General features: G+C 30.0%; 2 long non-coding RNA genes across 3 annotated transcripts; both read left to right on the top strand.

Moving 5' to 3' along the window:
* Positions 1-3,067: 3,067 nt before the first annotated feature.
* On the top strand, positions 3,068-7,756 carry LOC111024732 (uncharacterized). Of its 2 annotated transcripts, none has more exons than XR_015792381.1 (4): positions 3,068-3,249; positions 4,153-4,260; positions 5,689-5,755; positions 7,514-7,756. It is a non-coding gene; the product is annotated as an uncharacterized LOC111024732 (long non-coding RNA). The 2 variants fall into 2 exon arrangements; XR_015792380.1 differs by having other exon boundaries at positions 7,508-7,756.
* A 3,147-nt stretch (positions 7,757-10,903) lies between these two features.
* LOC148210016 (uncharacterized) lies at positions 10,904-12,432 on the top strand. Its single transcript, XR_015792296.1, has 2 exons — positions 10,904-11,498; positions 12,216-12,432. It is a non-coding gene; the product is annotated as an uncharacterized LOC148210016 (long non-coding RNA).
* Positions 12,433-22,176: the final 9,744 nt, after the last annotated feature.

Here is a 22,176-nt window from a genome sequence, read left to right as displayed (position 1 = left end):
AGATTCAAATAAAATTAATATGAATAAGATTCATATTAAAACTATAGGTTAAAAATAATGTGCATAAGATGTACATTAGAACTATAGGTTATACGAGAGAAATATTTTAGAATATGATTCTATTCATGTGATAAATAATTAAGGGTTAATTATTTATTTGCTATATATATATGTATATATATATTAATTATTAATTAGATTAATAATTAATTAACATTTATTAATTAATATGATTAATTAATTAATTATATATTAATTATTATATATATATATATATTATTAATATTAATATTAATATTTAACTCCCCTGCATTATTGCGAGGGAGTTATGTGACATGGAGTAACTCCCCACGTCACTGGTTTTCTACAAAAGCCTGCAATAGTTACAGAACCCAAAAAAAAAAGATAGAACTCCCATTTTTTTTCCTCTCGATCAAGCTCTCTCAATCAAACTCTCTCTCTCGTTCCAAAGAAACGCTCCCACAAGCGTGTTCTCAAAACCTAAGAGGATAGCAAGGAAGATCATTTGGTGGTGTTGGTTGGGAAAAAGTTGAAGAAACGTTCTTCAAAGGTAATTTTTCCCCTGTTTTTCCTTCTTGCAGATTTTGATTTTGTTTCCCAAATATCACGAACAACGGTCTGCTTCCGTTCCGGGATTCACATCCCTTCAAGGTAGTCATTGTAAGGGTACTCAGAAGTAAGATAGTAATATCTTGAGTGAGATCTCCATTGTAATATTCCAAACTATAGTTGAACCCGCTTTTTCGTGGAAGATTGGACGTAATCCCAAGATAGGGACGAACCAATATAATCCCTGTGGTGTTAAACTTTTCTATCCCTATCTCTTCTTCCTTTGTTATTGTTACTTACTTATCTGCTTTTAGCCTGTGGAAGAGAAAAATCAAATACTTCATATTTGAACAACTTATAGGAGGATCGATTTATCTATATTTTTTCCCCAACAAAAAGGTTGCTCTAAGCTCATTGATCATTTGTTTTGTGCCTTCGCACAACAACCTTGCCGACATTCTAACCAAGGCACTCTCTAAAACAATGCATCTTGAATTGACTTGCAAACCTGACGTTTGGGCTAACCCTACCGCCAGTTCGAGAATGGGTGTCAAAAATAAAAAGATAATGCTTAGCCCAAACCCAAATAACTTCTCACGTGACAATTCAAAAGACCCATCAAATATAAAAAAATATCTACACGACAACAAGGCAAATTGATATAGATTTCATGCATTAGCAAACGTCACATTTTGGTGATTTAATGACAGCTAATTCTTTGATTTTGGTGATTCATCATAATATTACTCCAACAAGTATCCATGGTTAACTTTCATCAATTATATGATTTTGTTTACTTCTATTTCATTTTTTATTTCCTTCCTTTTCATCAGACCCTTATGGTTTTTATTTTTCTGCTCCTTCCTTACAGGTTGTTTTTTGTTTTAAAACCAGACCTTGTAAGTTAGTGCAGGATCACGACCGTTTGAGCAAGATTGTGAATAATCAGTTTGCCATCTATTGAATCTTCTCTCATTTTCTTCGATCAATACACAAAAGATACAAGAATGACTAGTATTATGTTGGGATAATGGAGCCAAAACAAAAAACTCATGTCGTATGAAGAAACGTATTTTCAACACTATTACAAATTTCTACGAGGAGTAAGAGTAAGATATTATTGTTTTATAAGGATTATAATATTGTTTTCCTATAAGAATTAGGATATTTGGTCTCTTATAAATAGAGCCCTTATGTTAATGTTTCATTTGTACAGAATCCAAATAAAAGAGACTTGAGTGGTTGTGGGTAGTGTTGAAAAGGAGTCTGTATCCCGCGGGGTTAGTGAGTGTTTTTTTTTTCTTCTTGTACTTAAGTATAGTGTGTGATAATACTTAGAAGCTAGGGGGTTTTGTTGGGACTTTTAGGAGATATTTTTGGGGAGAGTTTTGTAATCCAATCCTTAAACAATTATTAGTAAATTACCCACATATGAGTGGAAGAGTGGACATAACCCTTGGTGGTAAACAAGTATAATATGTTATGTTGTTATTCTTGTACTTTTACAGTTTTCTTCCTATTTGCATATTTTTTGTTGTGTTTGGATATTTATGTGGAAGGGGAAATTATATAGAACCGTTAATTGCCCAAAATATTCTTCTATTTCCGTATACAGGTGGAGGTAGAGGTACAGGTCAAGGTAGAGATACAAGTATCACTAGTAGAAAAGTAATCTTCCATGACAATTGTGAACAGTAAAAAAGTTTAGACGAAAAAAAAATTGTTATAAATCATAGGGCGCGTTTTGGTGGGAAAAAAACGTAACTTTTCAGATTTTGTTAGTTTTATGATAGTTAAAACTGTCACGAAAACTGTAATTTTTTTTTTTGAGTCAACGACAGTTAAAAATTGTCACAAATTGACGAAAGCGCGATTTTGAGGAGAAAAAATGCCAATTTTTAGATTTAGTATAATTTTGTGGCAGTTAAAAATTGTCAAGACAATTGTTTTTTCTTTTTTATTCAATGACAATTAAATTTTATTTAGGTCATTTTAAATTTTATTACATAATTATTATTTTATTACAAAAAAAATACACAAACATATAAAAATGAGATAAAGCTAAACAAATAATAATTTTGAAATTAAAAATTAAAAATTAAATAAAAAAATATCTTTAATAAATTTCTCTAAGCGACTTATCTTTGGAATACCTGAAAAAAAGAAAAAAAAAAAAACTCTCTTGTTTACCTCTCAAAATCTCTCTCCTTGCATTCCACCACCCATGTCAAAACCTTTTTTTTTTTTCAAATTAAGGATGTGCACCCATAGATTAAATAGATTAATTTTGTGCAAAGTTATTAAATCGTAAATTGATATCCAAGGTTTAATTTTCTATTATCGAATAATTTTGTGCAAGGTTATTAAATCGTAAATCGGAACGTAAATCGTAATTAACGTTTAATGTACTAAGTTTTTATTTTTAATTAATATTTATATATAAATATATATATATATTTAATATTTATATTAAATATTAATATATTTATCCCACGCTTATTCCTTCCCAAATCTCATCGCACGTCCAAATTTCTTTCTTCTTTCTTCTTAACTTCCGTCACTTCTTCTCCCTCCTCTTTCTTCTTCTTCTTCAGCATTTCTTCTTCTTCTTATCCTACTGTTTCTTCTTCTACTTTCTTCGTCTTTTCTATTGCTTTTCATTCTATTGATGGTGACCAGGTGAGTAAAAAAGCCCTATTATTTTTTTTTTTAATCCATCGTTTTGTTCCGTTTCGTTTTTTAGGGTTCTATCATTGAAAAGTACAAAACACGAAATTTGCGATTCAAAATGCGATTTGAATCGTTTTGCCTTTGTTTCATTATGAATCGTATACGTTTTTAACAACCTTGATTTTGTGTACTCTCCCTCCAATATATCCCATCTAATATCTCTATGTTGCTTTGATACGGTTCTTCATGAGCACCAATTTATCACTACTGATTATGTTAAATTTTAGCCCTAACACTGATGAACTCCATAGGGAGAATAACAAACGAGTTGTAATATACAAACTCCATGATATCCAATGGTATGACATGCTTTTTTTACTTATGCTTACTCATTGGTCTTTATCAACCACTTTTCTGATATATGACTTGAACTACAATGGTCTGAATAAGATGAATGGAGTGCTGATATGTGTAGTTGCAAAAAATGGCTAGGGGACTATGAAATTATACTTATGTGGTATAGATTTTAGTCTCCCCACCTTTTTCCACTTCATTTAAACCATCAGACCGTTCAGCTTCATCAACAACAAGTTTAGGAAACTCCATCTCCGACTGCTCTTAATTGTTGTTCAGTATGATAAGGAAATTGCATTGTTTATTTTAATTTTTTTTCCTTTGGATAAACATTCCTCTTGATAAACATTCATAGAATAATTGACACATTTTCAATTGATATAATTCTGTCGAATGAATCAATTATCGCATTTTTAAGGTGGAGCCCTTCCTTTTAGGTCGGTTTTGTCACTGTTTTTGTTTTGGGGCCTTTCTTTCTTTCTTTCTTTTTTTTTTTTTTTACTTAGGAGGTACTTTTGGTTGACTTATAACTTAGTTGTCGACATGTCTTTATCGCAGTGGCTTGTAATGAGATATAGTATTTTTAACTTGGAAGTTATTCAAGCGGCTGTAAAGTTGGCCAAATAAGAGAAAGATTCTGTGTCCTTGGATTTGGCCAGTTTTGAGGTATATTCCTTGGCAAAAGATCTATGTGCTTTTTTTTTTTTTTTTTTTGAAGAAGAGACTTTTGTATCATTTTAAAAGATGTGTTTAGAGGTAAATAAAGTAGCTCACATCTCTATATCTGGCTAGACGGTTTGGGATTTTAGATTACCTCTTCTCCAGCTACTGGAGTCTGGGGATATAGACATTTGCTTTGCCAACGAGAACGAAGCAAAAGAGTTGATAGGGTGATTGTCATTACTTTGAATCTTATTAATTTCTGAACTTGACTGATTGTAAATCTAATATTTGCGCTGGGGTTGGCGTTTGGGGTTGTAGGCGCTTTGGATTTTCGTGATTGTTACGATTGGTTTTATGTAGTGTTTATATTCGTGTCATGTATATAGTTTAAAGTCTAGTTGGATAATTGTGTGATTATCATGTACCAAAGATAGCCAATTAAGACTTAGTGTTTATGTTTTCATAAATGAATTAGATCTCATTATTTGCTTGGTCTTTCAAGACTGTGCAATATAATCTCGATTGCTACTGTTAGATTTTGCTTACATTATGATGCTATTAGATTAGATTTTGTATTTAAGTCTCTAGATTTAGGTTTTGTAGCTTACTTTTAGGATTTTTAGTAATTGAAGAGGTAAACAACGTAGTGTTCAATTCTCGAAATCTGAGTTCAATTCTATATCTTCGTGTTTTATGTGTTGCAATAATTTAGTCTATGTATTAGGATTAATCAGAATTAAAGATAATGGTAAAATTTAGGCTAGATTAATAATTAGTTTTCACCTAAAAGTTTAAGTTCAGGGATAAGTGGTCTGGTGGGTTAGTTTAATGCCAATATTAATGAAATAGGTTCTCATCATTTTGAAGGTAGTTACAATTACCATTTTTTTAGAAAGATTGATCTCTTTAATAAAGTAGCTTTTAATCGTAGTCATATTAGAGGTATTATGCATTATCAAAACCTTCTTGATGATCTTATCTTGTATTCTGGACTCTCTGATCTAGAAAACTACTTTAGTGGTTGTATTTTCATTTAAGCTTTCAACCTCTTGTCATACCATTTAAGCAAATCAGATAAATCCATGAGGATTGTTATCCGAATGAAATTCTCTCTCTTTCTCCTCTTAGGTTAGGATTGTGAAAGATGGTACATGTGCGAAAAAAATCTAATACAGATTTTATCTTATAATTTAGAGAATGTTTAATTAGTTATTGTGGTAGTTTTTCTAAATTGCATTGTTTTGAAAGATTTGTTGTAGATCAATCACTTACATGGTTAGTCATGAACCTTTTGTCTTGAAGAGGTAAACAATAACATTTTGTATTTAAGTCTCTAGATTTAGGTTACGTAGCTTTAAGCTTTTAGGATTTTTAGTAATTAAAGTTGTTCTTGAGTTTTGATGAGGACTAAAATTTCTCGTTTCCTTGTAGATAATCATTTTTTGAAGATGAGGATGAGGTTACCGAATAAAAAATTAAAGCTTTGTTGGATGAAAAGGTTTGAATTTTCAATTTGAGTTTTTGAGATAAGTCACTATTTGTCTTTCTAATCAACATTGTCGGCCCTTTTATTAAATACACTTGTCGGTTCTTAGTTGGGCATGGAATTGAAGTGGTTCTATTCAATTCTAATTTGTAATGCATTTTTTCGATGTCTTTTTTATAACTGCCACATGTATGTTATAGTTAATGATGTTAGTCTGTTCCCCTCTAGGTTTTCTTGATCTGTTCCCCTCTAGGTTTTCTTGATCATGCTTTGATTTTGCCTTTCATATTCTTGTGAGAGACCTCGAAGAATGTGGCAACTACTTAGGATATTGCCATCAAATGCTTGAGTGACTTCTGTTTGGGATCTACTTTTGAGAATTCGGTTGCTACTGCAGGACCAAGGATAAACTTCAGCTTCTTGTTACGTTGTCCCTCTTTTCTTTGTTTTCCGTTTCAATGTTTGAATCTACTTTTCTTGATTTCATAAATTGGCATCTGGGGTTGTTGGTGCTTTGGATCTTCATGATTGTTGTGATTGGTTTTATGTAATGTTTATATTCGTATCATGCATATAGTTTAAAGTCTAGTTGGATAATTGTGTAGCTATCATGCAGCAAAGATAGTCAATTAAGACTTAGTTTTTATATGTGTCATGCATATGGTTTAAAGTCTAGTTGGAGAATTGTGTGGCTATCTTGCAGAAAAGGTAGCTAATTAAGATTTGGATAAGTAGATTGTCTTTGCTTGTTATTGTTCAACATCTGTGTTGTTCATAAATCGGTTTTATTTGGGTAAAGTCTTTAGTATTTGGAGAATCTAAAAAAGCGTTTGGTATTGTCTTTTTGCTTTTTTGTTTTTGTGAAAGAAAGGTTTTGTGTGAATGATTCGAGGGAAAGAAAAAGATCTTACGTGTTATTCTTTTGTAACTACGAGTTGAGTGTTATTCTTTTGGATTGAGATCCTTTCTTGTAGATCGTTACCATGTTGTTGAGCTTGGTTTTTGTATTCCTTTTCTATATTCTTTCATGTTTCTCAATGATAGTTTGGTTTCTTCTCAAAAGAAGAAAAAAAATTGAAGCAACATTTGGAGCACATTTAGAGCATATATATGAGAACTGTAAAACACTATTAGATCTAATTTACTAATAGAAGATCTAATATACAGTTAACAAATGTAATCTTAAACAACAGTATCACACAAACAATCAAAGCATCACCCACAAATATACTGTGCTTTTCTCTGCAAACACTCTTTGAAGTTTCTCTACTTCTAATCACCAATTTCTGCTCTACCATCAGCTCCCTCAAGCTCAGACAAGAGATTTGAAACCCTAGGGAAGAAGAGAATAAAACTTCTCCCTATTACAAAATTTCCCTCAGTCTCTCGTACTCTCACTCTCTCTCTCCCACTACCATATTCCAACAAACTAAATAGGAAAAAGGTTTAACAAATTGTTCGGGTAATGACCCATTTAAGAAACCCGAACTGGAAGAAACAGTGCGATGCAAAAAACCGTCTGAGCTGGTAAAATAAAAGGGCATTATAAAATACCACCTATCCACCTTGGTTTACAACAACAGCAAAAATGGTAAAAAAAAAATTAGCTGTCAATAAAATAACAAGAACTGTTTACGATTCCATGAGTTCAAGTTAGTTTCTTGAGAGTGGAGCACATTCATAATTGTTGCATGTTGGAGTTAGAAAGAGAACGTGAGAGTTAATATTAATATTTTCTTAATTATTAGTTTTATTTTGTTGAAGGAGTAGCTTGCGGGAGCAACATTTTGAGAAAGGAGAATGTACAGGAAAGAGTTTCGGCGTACTTTCGACATGTACGAGGTTGATGTAATGTGAATATAGTTCGTTGGGCATTCTCTTATTGTAGTCATAGACTTACAGTATAGTATTTGTATAAAATATCATAATGTACAAATTTGATCAGACTTTAATCTTATTACCTGCAACTTTGTTACATTTTATAATTTACAGATATAGAGAATTTTTTTGAAACGTGTACAGTGTTATTAAATGTATTTTATAGCTGTTATGAAATTGTCATATATAAACTTTTATTGACATTACAAACCTTTATTAAACACAAATTGTGACAAAAAAAACTGTCGCAATTAATCAATTGTCATATATAAAATTTTCATGATAGTTAAAATTGTCAATATAAAGATTTGAATGAAAGTTAAAAATTGTCAATATAAAGATTTTCCTGGCAGTTAAAACTACCAATATTGACCGTTAAAACTATCGCTATAAAAGTTCTCGTGACAATTATAAATAGTCATTGTTACGTTTTTCTTGACGTTTATCAACAGTCGATAAAAAACATTTCATGACAATTATAAATTGTCGTTAAAAAATATTTCGTGACATTTATAAATTGTCGTCATTAAGTTTTTATTGACAGGAGAATAAAATCTTTCATTGTTTTAGTGACAGTTATAAACTGTAATTAAATGAGTTTCTGTGACATTTATTAATTGTGATGCAAGATCTATTCGTGACAAAGTATAACTGTAGTTGTAAATGTATTGATAACAATTTTTCAAATTTGTCTTCTCCTCTTTCTTGACACCTTAATAGATAACAAAAAAAACTGCCATGAATTATGTTAATGACAGTTTTTTAAAGCCCAAATTTCTACTAGTGTATAGATATATATAAGTAAAGGTAGAGATACAAGTATAGAGATAGTAGAGGTAGAGATACATGTAGAAATCAGAGTTGAGAATAAATTGAACCAGAAAAAATAAGAAATCGGAGTTCGAAAAAATTGAAAGAGAAAAATAAGTAATCCAAGTTGGAAAAATTTGAAAGAGAAAAATAAATAATCAAGAAAAGAATTGGAAGAGAAAAATAAGAAATCAGGGTTGGAAAAAAATCGAAAGAGAAAAACAAGGTATAGATATGGAGGTAGAGGTCGAGGTAGAAGTTGAGGTAGAGATACATGTATAGATGTAGTGATAGAGATAGCGATATTGATAGAGATACATAAAGGTAGAGATAGGATCGAGGTAGAGGTAGAAGTAGAGGTACAAGAAAAAAAAAATTAAGAAAAGCAAGAGAGAGAGTAAAGGAAAGAAAAATAAATAAAAATGGTATAAAATAGAAATTTGAGAGATTTAACTTGAAAAAGATTGAATTCAATAGTTGAATAAAAGTTAATCCTATATGTATATAATATATATATTTTTTGAATTGATATATTTATACGAAGAAGAATTTCAATTTTTCTATGAGAAATAACACAATAACGAATTTTGTGATTTTTTTTCATATTTAAAAATGGACAAATAAAGCAATTTTCACGCATGTGTCCTGAAAACTGACAAATTGTATATAAAAAACATAAATAAATTAAGAATCGAAGGATGGAGGACTCAAACTTGCGTTACAAAGATTAAAAAGGAAAGTTGAAATAATGGTACATGTCATTGTTGTTCTTCTTGAAACTAAAATTGGATTGAATTAAAAAAGATATATATATGTAATCATTTCATTCACTTAAATTAAGAACTGTTTTAAATAAAATGTCAAAGTAAACCTTAAACATAACTGAATTAAAAATAAATTTATAAAATTTTAAATCTAACGTTAAGTTTTCAAATAAATCTATAAAGCTTCATAAATTTTTGTTTATTGTTTTCTTGCTCTAAAAACTAAGGGAGGAAAAGAAATATTTATATCTAATAAATCAAATTTAATCGGGTCCCATCAAAGACGAGTCGTGCCATGCCAATTATAATAGTGGGTATTATGGGCTATAAAAAGGCATATATATATATATATATATATATATGCCATTTACAAAATATTTATGATTGGTTGACAATAATTTTAAAAATATATATATAAGGGAGAGGGAGAAATTAAAAATCTAAAAAACGTGTGAGCATGATTCACGATTTTAGTGGGATTTGGGATAAAGGAGAGAAAAATGCTTTTAAAAACTAAAGGAAAAAGAAAAGAAAACAATGTGTGATCGTGATTCATATATACATATATATATCTTTCAGATCTTGATTTAATGGTAAAACGGTTAGGATGATATTACATTATTAATAATAATAATAACAATAATAATATTTTATAAACTTTTAAGAAGTAGGTTTTATTTTTATGGATATCATTAACATGTCTTTTAATGTTCATCTCAAAGGACAAACCTAATTTGATCGTAAATAAATGACTCAAATACTACATGCTTCAACCACTTTAGCATATTTCTATTAATTTTTAATCTGATAACAAATTAATTGTAAAAGACTTAAAATTATAACAGAATTAAATATTACTTGCTTAAACTACGATTTCATAATCGTTATTTTAGGAAAGAGATATTACTTTTCAAATCTTTCTTTTATATATATATAAAACGTCTTCTACCAATAAAACCAAGTAAGCTCAAATACCATTTGTTTGAACCACTTGGAATATGTTTCTATCAATTTTTCCTTGCAGAGAAGTTTTACATATGAGATACAATGAACTGTTGTTCTCATCTAAAACTACAGGACTACAAGGTACAAATAAAACTATTCAACATTAATCTTTTAAATTTAAAAATAGCAACAATATTCTAAACCATATATAAATATTTTGAGAAAGACAAACTCTATCACAAGTTGTCAAATAAAAATTATTTTGAATTTCAATAATTTCAACTATTGGACATCGTCACTTATGTATCTAAGATAAGTCTTAGAACAGTGTATCCATTAATTCGAACTACAATCTCATTCCTATCACTTTTCATATTTTTATTCTATGAAATAATTAATTTCAACCAACTTTCCTTTTTTTAATCAATTTAATTTTTAAACTATAAATTTGAAGAACCATTTTAATTAACTCCACCTCAAATTCTTGCACGAGGCACCCAAATAAATAATAAATAATTCAACTAACAAACCATTCAACCTCAGGGCAAAGAAATTCCTAAACCCAATCACAAAACTTCCCTAAACCAACAACAAAACCAAGGAAAACAAAAAAGGTTGAAAAACTTAATTAATTATTAGCAAATAATGCAAAAAATTTATTTATCAAAAGGCATAATCAAACACAAATGATTAGAAGCAATATTTCCAATATAGTTAGTTAGTTGTGCTTTTCACATAGTATATTAAAATGAGAGAAATTGTTTTCTTTTCGTTGTCCGAAGGGTCATCCCAATGCTTTGATTCCATATTATTTTTTCTTTTTCACTCAGAAGGCTATAAAGATAGTTTTCTTTGCATAATTTACTATGCAGTTTCATGTTATCCAGTCAAACATTAGTGTTTCCCTCCTCTATTGTAAGTGTTTGGGGATGAATAATCCTACTGTCACGTGGAGGATGGGGATTCGTCACTAAAGGAAGATTCGAAAGAACAAACTTACGGAGCTCCATCTCGGAACCTTCTGAGATGGAAGACTTGTCATTTCCTACCAAGGATTAACTTGTTACTTTTGGGAAGTTTCCGAGCTCGATCTGCTGGAGCCTGACACGTCCGACCTCAAATCCGACCAAGGTAACCACCTGTCGCAACTCCTGTCGGAACCTAAACCTATAAATAGAGGGTCTCATTTCACCATCAGGTATCAAATTTCTCCTCGAACTTAATATTGAGTCCGAGCTGCTTATTGACTTGAGCGTCGGAGATTTTGCTCTCTTGTGCCGGTCTTCCTTTAGCGTTTTTGGTCGGAGCAAGGACCAAGTTTGAACTAGATTGACGTTGTGCAATTTCTTGCATAAACAGTAGGTTTAAATCCTCTCGACCTTTATTAGTACGATTACATGTGAGGGTAGAAATTTTCGAACTCACGATCTTTTTGTTAGAAATATATATCTTAATCAAATTGAAGATGCTTGGTTTTTGCTCGTTGGAGAGGAAACAGGAACGCAGCTATAATAGAGATAGGAGCTGAGTGGAGAAGATGGAAAGGCATTAGGATAAGGGAGAGGAAGAGATTTTTAAAAATTAAAAAAGAAAAGAAAAGAAACGTGTCAATATGATTAACGATTTTAGAGCGTCTATTTTAAAAATTAAAGGAAAACAAAAATGTATGAGCGTGATTCAAAATGTCAGAGAAATGATGAAAGGGATAGGATATTAAAAAAAAAAAAAAAATTACTAAGAAACTATGATCTTTTACAAATGTTTTAGAAATAGTTTTATTTTTATGGGAAATAATTTGTATGTGGGTAAGATATTTATTTAGGGGTGGGTAAGAAAAATATTTATATAGGATATTTTAGTGTTCAAAAATGAAATTTTCTTCAACATATTTTTTGTGGGTTGAGAGAGTTGATTCAAAATCCTTTTCAACCACAGATTCCTTTTCTGGTTTACTTCTATTTTCTAATTCATATAAGCAAAGATCTTTTTTTCTTTCCAATTAGCTTTCTATTTTTACTAAAAATTTCATTTACATTCAAATTAAAAAGAAGTGATTTGATTGCTATGATTCACAGGTTGTATCAAAAATTCTGGAAAGAACCAAAGTTCCAGATTCGATGTGGAACGACTTAGTATTTCTTCGTTCATTCTCATCCTATTTTTTGATGGTTGGATGGGTTGATTTCTAATTGACAATAATTTTTCCCCTATTTTTCGGCTTGAAAGATTGATATTGAGTAATGTTAATTGTATCGATCTAGTTGTATCAAATGAAAACAATAATTTGTTGTACCTTAATATACAAAACTTTTCTTTACGTGCAAGTTCATATCAACCTATGCTATCACTTAACTGGTCCGAACAAGTGCTTCTGTATGTTTCATTACGATTGATATAGAAAAAAAAATTTCTATCAATTAAGGTACAATTTTTCATTTAAATAAATTTCACTTTGTTTTATGTTATAATTTGGTATATTTCCGTCAATATATTGCTTATTATTTTTATTATTATTATTTTTTTTAATTTGATTGAGGATCTACCATTCTTGGAATTAATTCCAAGACATTTCCATTCAAGTTAAAATGGAATTCACTTGCTAACATATATTTATCCATTCTTTTAAGTTTATATATTACCTTTTTTTAAGGATAACAAAAAATAACAATCCGTAAAATATAATTTTATGAATTTAGGAAACACAATCTAATCTACCTCAACCTGAGAATTGTATTCCTGTTTATTTGTATTTTCTCCAAATGAAAATATTTATATCATAAACTTATCTTATCAACCTTGGTTGTATCAATAATTCCAAAACACCCTAAGAACCATATAAATGATATATTTTAAAAAAATATAAAAAGTACTATTTTTAAAACAAGTTAGAAAATATTCTAAATTTATTAATTGAATTTGAAAATTAAAGTATTTATTTAAAAAAAATAGACTATTGGTGTAGAAGGAAAACATCATTGAGATATACTGCAAAAGTGAAAATATATAATAGATGTTACGGCAGTTCAAGAAACTAGAAAATAGGGGTGAGCAAGCATGACCCAAAAATCGAGCCAATCGTCCTAAACCAATCAAACTGATATCGGTCGGTCGGTTTTCATCCACTGTCAGTCGACGGTCGGTCGGAAGCTGCAGAATCTCAAAAACCGACCCTCCTCCGACCGAAGTTCTGTACATCTCCTAATTTTTTTAATTTTTTTAGATAATTTTAATTTTTTAATATTATAATATTATATTATTTTAATATTATACTTGAAGGAGCCCTAAAATTAAAACACCCCATTCAGTTCTTCTTCTTGCGCCGCCACCCCACCTTCATCTTCGTCTTCTCAGCGCCGCCCACCTCTCCTTCATCTTCGTCTATGAAATATAATCACTTGATTAACTTAAATTAAGAACTAGTTTAAATAAAATGTCAAAATAAACCTTAAACATAACTAAATTAAAAATAAATATATGAAATTTTAAATCTAATGTTAAGTTTTCAAATAAATCTATAAAGCTTCATTCATTTTTGTTTATTGTTTTCTTGCTCTAAAATCTAAGGTTGGAAAAGAAATATTTATATTTGTTAAATCTTCTTGAAATCTAGCCAGATCCTCCGTTCAGAGACCAGTCCTGCAACGCGAGTTAAAAAGTGGATATTCTAAATTATAAGAAAATATATATATATATATATATTCATTATTTAATTTTTTCCACTATTTTTCAAGTTGAAAGATTGATATTGAATAATGTTAATTGTACCTATCTAGTTGTATCAAATGAAAATAACAATGTGTTATATCTCTTATATAAAAGTTTTCTTTACCTACTAGTTCATATCAACATATGTTATCACTTGAATGGTAAAATCAAATACTCTTATCTATTTCTTTTAATGATTATAACAATTAATATAGATATTTCTTTTTCTATCAATTAAGTTTTTTTTTTGAGTACCTATCAATTAAGTTAACATCACAATTTTTCATTTTGTTTTATGTCATGTGCTGAGTTTGTTAAGTGAATGCAAACAAAGTCTCACATTTGCTACGGAAGGAATGATATATCATGGGTATATAAGAGAGAACAATTATCTCTGAGGCCTTTTGGGAAAAACCAAAAGCAAAAGCTGCGAGAGTTATGTCCAAAGCGGACAATATCACACCATAAATAGGGAAGTAACTCAAACCTAAAGGTACACTACAAATCTCTAATATTTGCTATGCTCACGTCTTGTCGATCCCAATATTAGTGCAAATTTTGCGGAATTACAGGAAGCCAAATTTCTGCATCAACAATTCGTATTTTCTACCAATTAGAATATTTGAACGAATCATAAATTTTTATTATCAACATTGGATATATCAATAATTCCAAAATCCTACGAACCATATAAATGATATCTTTTTTAAAAAAATACTAGTTTTAAAACAAATTAGTACTAAATTTATTAATTGAATTTGAAAATTGTAGTATTTATTAAAAAGAATAGGCCATTTGGTGTAGAAGGAAATTTAACAAATCTTTAGGATATATTGCAAAAGTGAAAATATATGATAGATGTTATCGTTGTTCAAGAAACTAGAAATTAGATTTAATTAAATAAATATAAATGAAATGTAATCACTTTATTAACTTAATTTAAGAATTATTTTCAATAAAATGAAATGTGACAATAAACCTTAAACATAATTAAATATGGAAATATAAATATCACAGAAAGTCAAACTAATTATATTAAGGTTTCAAACATTAGGTATCTACATAACCATCTAGTTTTTTTTCTTTTTTTTTTATCTAAAAACTAATTACATGAAACTAATATTTATATCTATGTTTATTATTATTATTATTATTATTTTGTAAGTTTTCACTTTTTTAAATTACTTTTGAAATCTATCAAAATATCAAATAAACAAAAATAATTTTTATAACTATTTTTTAAGGTGTACTTGTACAGAAATTGAATGCAAAAGAACATTATTGATAAACTGACTTTTAAAATAGGTTGACTTGGACAAAAATTGAATGCAAAACAAATTATTTATAAACAATCATGACTTTAATAAAAAAAACAAAAAACAACTATTGAAAGCGTGTTTGTGTAAGGATAATTTAGGTGAGTGGCTAAAGTTTGGCCCTCATTTTAAAAAATGTTCATTAGTTTTTAATTTTGTAAAAATGTCTAAAGGATATTTTAAGGATAATTTAGGTGAGTGGCTAAATTTTGGCCCTCATTTTTAAAAAAATGTTCATTAGTTTTTAATTTTGTAAAAATGTCTAAAGAATATTTTAGGAGTTTTACAAAATAGAGTGATTTTTCAACAATGCCATTTTCCATGTTTTTTGGATTTTCCTTATATTCAACCACCTAACAAACTTTGTTTTGAATTCAAATCTTGTTTCTATCGCAACGTCATCGCGACGCGGAGCGGCCGACGTCATCCCCTGAAGGGTCTCTTTCGAGATAAGGGTTTGAAGTCGCCACCAATCATCTACGAGGTGTGATTGGTCACCTAAAAATAAAAACAAGGTCTGCGAAAACAGATTGTTGGTTCGGGAGTCGATTGAGCGTAGGGAAGGTGTTAGCACCCTACAACACCCGTTCGAAAACCGTACCACATTTTGTAAAAAATTATCCTATTATTTTATTTGGTCCAAAAAAAAAGAGAAATGTTTTTATTTTATTTTAAATGTCCCATATTATATTAATCCACATTTTATTATAAGATATGAATTAATAGGTATGAGTGACACGAAGGCCATTAGAAAAATTTTGACACCTCGAGAATATTGAAAGGTTCCAATTCCCGTCATTGGAGTTTTTGAAATAATTATTTAGCAAAAAAAAATAATCAATAAAAAATAATTTTAATTTTAAGGAACATCAAGACTTGAACTTATGACATTAGTGTTGACACTAAAACATCACACCAATGTGCCACCACTTTGAGATATAATTTATATTCCTTTTCAAAATACATATTTTGTATTTTTGAATTTTATTTTAAAAAAAAAAGAAAAAAAAAACTCTAAATGAAATCCATTATTTAAAATAATGATTTAGTAAAAATGAGGCATACAAAGACTCGAACTTGGGTCATGTACATTAAAAAATAAACATTTTACCACTGTGCAAATATCTTAAGATGTAAACATCATATTCTTTTACACAAACAAAAGGTTTAATTTATTTTTTAAACTAAAAAAAAAACCTACGAATTTTATTAAATTAAAACAATTTTTTTTATGTATTTTGACATTAAAGAGATTCTTTAAAAGAAAAAAAAATTATTTCAAAATAAAGTCAAATTTACTTTAAACAAAATTTATTTGTTAAAACTGATATTTTGTTAAGATTCTTTTTCAAAAGATAACCATTTATAAGAACTAAAAGATTTTTTTGAAATCCATTTTTTTATTTCCTCTCTTTAAATCTCTGTAGAAGATAGTTAAACAGAAACTCGATGTCAGGAGAAAAAGAAAAGTCAGACTTGGAGAAGGGAAAGAAAAAAAAATTTACTTTTACACTTTTTTTTTAAAATTATTTAAAAAGAAAACTTGTCTTTTCAAGCTTTCTTTATTTACATTAAAAAAATCATTAATTTTAAAATAAATTCTATTTATTTAAAACTTTGATTTTGAAAGGCTTATTCTGTTCAAAACTTTAACTGCTTTAAACACAGTCTTTTTATTTTAATTATAAAATAAAAAAACATAAACGGTAAATTAAATTCAAAGTCTACCAATTTAAAAAAAACAAAAGAAAAATCTACCAATTTTAAATAAAAACTGTCAAAAAAATCTATACTCAAAATACGGAATTTTTAACAAAATACAACTTCTAAATTAGCTCCAAAAACTGCCATTTATAACAAAACACAGATCATAAACCTTCAAAAATCAAGAATGAAAAACAACCTTAAATAATGGGGAAAAAATGTTCCAAAAGCAATTGAAATCACAATGAAAGCAGTGATTATAAAAACACAAACACAATTTACTCACCTTGCTTACCAACGTAGGAGAAAATGGTGATTTCTAGAGAGAGAATAAGTGAAAAAGAAAGGGAGAAGTATAGAGATGACTGAGAAAGAAAAAAAAAAAACTCTTTTGTTCTGCTCTTTTCTTCACTCCTCTATGCTTACTCTCTATATCCTGCTGGTCCCTCTATATCCCTGCATGTCCTCTTGTGTTTCCCCCAAACTTTCTTAAATACATGCATATGTGGCAACGGTAATATGGAGAGGGTAAAAGAGAGTTAGAGAAAAAGAAGGGAGAGTTAGAGAAAAAGAAGGGAATGAAAGGGAGAAGAGGCCACACACGTGGCTTTAATTGGAAAAGATCAAAGAGGAGAAAAAAAAAACTATTATTAAAAACAATCATTTAAATTAAAAACCTAATTTATAAAATAAAACAAAAAAAAAATCATATCAAATCAAATTCTTTTTAAAACAAAATTTATTTTTTTGGTTAAATTTAATTTAATTAAAACTTTACATTAAAACTTATAATAAAGTAAATTTATGTTATTTTTTTTAATAAAAATTAAAAATAAACCGGACCAAATACGGTGTCTACAGTTTCTACCTCCACGATTTTAAGTTAATTATTTTATTTTGAATTTCAGTTAATTTAAACGATTTATCATTGTTCTACAGTCTTTCATCTCATCATTCTACCATTGTTTTATTGTATCTTCTTCTTCTAAGTTTCCTTTTCTCTCTTTGTAACAATGAATTGTGTAGTAATCACAATTCTATATGGTGGTACGTGAGATGAAAAAAATGTGTACAACAATTTCAACATCTCTCAGATGTTAGTTTGGAAGGATTCTACGTTGTCCCACCATATGGAAGACATTAGGACGAATATTCATTTAACATATACGGAAAAGTTGCATCCATATCATTGGTCAAGAATGATAGTCTCAAGTCTCTTATTATTAGACTAGCTGAAGATAGGATGTCAAATGGTTCTTAACTATGTTGTCCAATAAGTTGTAGAGAGAGTACTGCATTGTCGTTGATATTGTGCATGACTCAATAGGTGGGAGTGAGACAACATTGCAGACAAATGTAAATATCACCATTTACCCTAGTTATGAGAGTGCGACACTAGTGCAGTCTACATTAGATAGCATTGTTGTAAATACTCCCATTGACCCCATGAATGGGAGTGGGACATCAGTACAGACCATATTTGAAGATAGTTTACTTCGTAGCCTTAAAAGGTACTTTTCAGTTCAAAACAGTAAAATCCAACAATAAACAGTTGGTATTAAAGTGTCTCGACGAATTATGTTATTGGTACCTCCACTCGTCTCGTTACCAAGATAGTAAAATACGGGTTATTAGAAACTTTTTAGAGGAATATAGTTGTTTTATGGATGTTGTAAAGAATTATCATAGGCAGACTTCAAGATGGGCAGTGAGTGTGCTAAGACAATCATGGATATAAAAAGTAGTTTTAGTCTTTGGGAGATCATTAATTACATTCAAAAGAACCATAGTATTAATTTAGTTATTACAAAACTTGGAGAGGAAGAGTGAAGGCGTTAGAATCAATTATGGGGTCACCTGAAGAGTCGTATGCGCTCATTCCGTCGAAGTTGATTGAGAAAAATCCACATAACGTATATATACTTACCGATACTGTAGTTTTGCTACATATGTGTATATTAATTACAAAACGTTATCATGCAGGAACGTATGTATAATTTTCCGAACTTTATCATTATCGTATATTTTTTTTATTGATTCTTCATTTTAGTTGTATATGCATATATTTACGAGTAATTATCAGATAGCAGAGTGCGGCGAGTGACGGAGGAGGGACTGCGAAGGGGGTGTGCTAGTTGGATGAAGATGAAGGGTTAGGGAGGAGCCAGTCACGCTCGGGTGGGGGGTGGGGGGCATGAAGTAAAGAAGATGGGAAGAAGGTGGAGACTCTTATACCCTAACTTTTTTTAATTCTAAGACCTAAATTTTTCTAATTTACCTTGTAATAATCATATTTAACCTCTTATTTTCGAATTTTTGGATTTATATGGATACATTTCTAAATCTACCTCAATACATTTTTAACAAGTTTTTCTTAAATCTACTATCAAATTCTAATTATTAATTTTAAATTATGTTTAAGTTAATTATTTTAATTTCATTCATTTTTTATGAGATATAGTTGATTCCCTTACATTAAAGCCGTTGTTTTTGCTATTCATTAAAATTCTACGTTCTTTTTGCTATTCATTAAAATTCTAACTCCCTACAATTATGCATATATATCTAATTAGTTATAAGGACATATTTAGCTAGAATTTTTTGAGTATAAAAAAAAATCACTTAGTCATCATGGTAATATTGGATAGATTTGGTCATTTTTAAAAAGTCATTTTTAAAAACACATTATTTAATTTAGTCATTCCTGCAGTTGACCCTTCATGTAAATGTATGAAACAAAAAATATCTTAAAGATTGATACACGTTTGTAAATTCTTCCTTATCTTTGCATAATTTCAAGACATATAATTTTGGTTATGCAGGGTTAATTAAATTCTACGAAAGAACTTGATCCAAGAATATAGCTGATCTCTAAGACAATTGACACTCCACATTTCCACTATAATATGATATTCTTTATTTTACGTAGAAAGTCACTTTTTTTTTAGTTTTACTCAAAATGCTATGAAGATAGTTGTCGTTGCATAACATAATATGAATCGTCTTTACCTTATCCAACTAATATAGGACTTTGGTCGAGTACCCTTTTTTCGAGAATAATATATGTCTTAATCAGTTGATGAAAGATGTCGTTATCTTAGGTCTCTAAGATGAAAGAGAAAAAGGCCTGCTGACATGGCAGAAGGATGTAGAGAGGGGTGGACAAGATGGACAAGCATTAGGAATTTAGGATAAGGGAGAGGGAGAGATTTAAAACGTGTTAGCATGATTCACGATTTTAGAGGGACTTGGGATAAAGGAGATAAAAAAATATTTTTAAATTTTAAAGGAAAAAGAAAAGAAAAAATGTGTGATCGTGATTCAATTGTAAAAGGATTAGGATGATATTACATTAATATTAATATTAATAATAATATTTTATAAACTTATAAGAAGTAGGTTTTATTTTTATGGGATATCATATGTGGTTATTAGCCATCTACATATTTGGAATCATTGATGTAACTAATCTTGACAAGATAGGCCTCATATGGGTAAGATATTTACGTGTAAGAAATGTGATTAAAACTTCACATCGATTAATCAAGAGGAAGATCTGAGTATGTAAGTGAGAATATTACATCTATCTTCAATAGGTATTGTGATACATTTTGAAATGAAACCAAAATTAAAATCACGTGGTCCTAAAAATGCATGCATAACCTAATAAGTAACATTTGAAATATATATGGATAGGTCAGATTGTCAATAGAGTTAAAAAGAAAAATTCATTTCAAATTCAATGTCAAGTAAAAAGACAAAAAGAAATTGAAATTGCAGAAATAAAAAAATATAAAAAGGTGTGAACTTAATTTGATTGCAAATAAATTATGAAACAAGTCCCATTTATTGAAGACTTACGATTTCATAAACGTTATTTTAGGAAAGGACTATTATTGTCCAAATACATTTAATATATATATATATATACCATCTTCTACCAATTAATAACCAACTAAGCTCAAACACTACTTGTTTCGACTACTTCGGCATATTTCTATCCATTTTTCCATGAAGAGAAGTTTTGCTTATGAGATACAATGAATTGTTATTCTCGTCTAAAACTATAAGATACAAATAAAGCTATTCAATATTAATCTTCTAAAGTTTAAAATAGCTACATTATTCTAAACCATATATTAATATTTTGATAAAAACAAACCGTGTCACGAGTTGTCAAATAAAATTTATTTTGAATTTCAATGATTTCAACTATTTGACATTGTCATTTTTATGAATGTATCTCCGATAAGTCTTAAAATTGTATTTGTTGATGCGTGAATTATGCTCTCCCGGTTCGTTCCGAGATTCACACCAAACTTGATAATCAGGGGACAGAGAATCTGCAAAACCAATCAAACCTAAACCGGTGTGACTCCTGTCACACGGACTTCGATGCCTAAGTTAGTAAGGATAGTAGATGGATAATGGAATTAGAGTGTAGAGGGTAGGGTGTTTTGGCATACCTCTAGGGTTTGACTCACCATTCCATTTATAGAAGTCGAATTCTAATCTCTTTAGGGTTTTCCCCAGTCGAATCCTCATACATCTCGGCAAACTCAATATTCAGGCTCGCTCATTCGTTGTGTGCTTTAGGTTGAATCGAGAGCCAAGACGGGATACTTTGAGTGGGACTGGGAAACGGTTGGGATGAACCGCTATAGTTCTCGGCTGGGGGGTTGAGGCCTGGTCGGCACCGAGCACTGGTCAGCCAGAGGCCGGCCCAAGTCGTCGTGTGCCGGCCCCCCTTTCCTTGTTCGTGCTTTCTCTCGGGTTTCCTTCGACCCCCGTCGCTTGGTATATTCTTCTTTTATCTCCCCATAACAGTAGCCCTCCCTCGCAAAATAGAAGGCAAGAGCATGCTAAGGCTTCTATATTGAGAGTATTTGTTATCTGGCGTGGATAACTACATTTGTGGAACAACCCTATTTTTAGTCGTTGTTGGTTGTCACTTTTTATGGGCTGACTGTCATAGCCCCCATTTTATTTTGTTGTATTTGGCTGCAATTGAGTCTCTTAGTATTGAGAGTATTTATCGTTATCAGATGTCGTTTTTATGGGCTGGCCTGTTGTAGCCCTCACACCCTTTTGTCGTAGTTGGCTGTAGTCAAGTCTGTTGGTTTACTCTTGGGTTTCCAACCTACGTGGCTTTTGTCAATGGTTTCATACCCTGAGTCCAGTCGATACCCTTTTGTTGTTGTCGGTTGTCGTTTTATGGGCTGGCTGTCATAACCCCCATTCTCTTCTATTGTAGTTGGCTACAATCAAGTCTCTTAGGCACTGCTATAGGGTTAGTTTTAACTAGATTTTG

The sequence above is a fragment of the Momordica charantia genome (assembly GCF_013281855.1).
Source record: "Momordica charantia cultivar OHB3-1 chromosome 7 unlocalized genomic scaffold, Mcharantia_2.0 BLBB01000007.1, whole genome shotgun sequence".
In the NCBI taxonomy this organism is placed as follows: Eukaryota; Viridiplantae; Streptophyta; class Magnoliopsida; order Cucurbitales; family Cucurbitaceae; genus Momordica; species Momordica charantia.
Note: the sequence above shows the minus strand (reverse complement) of the source record. Positions and strands in the feature narration are given on the sequence as shown.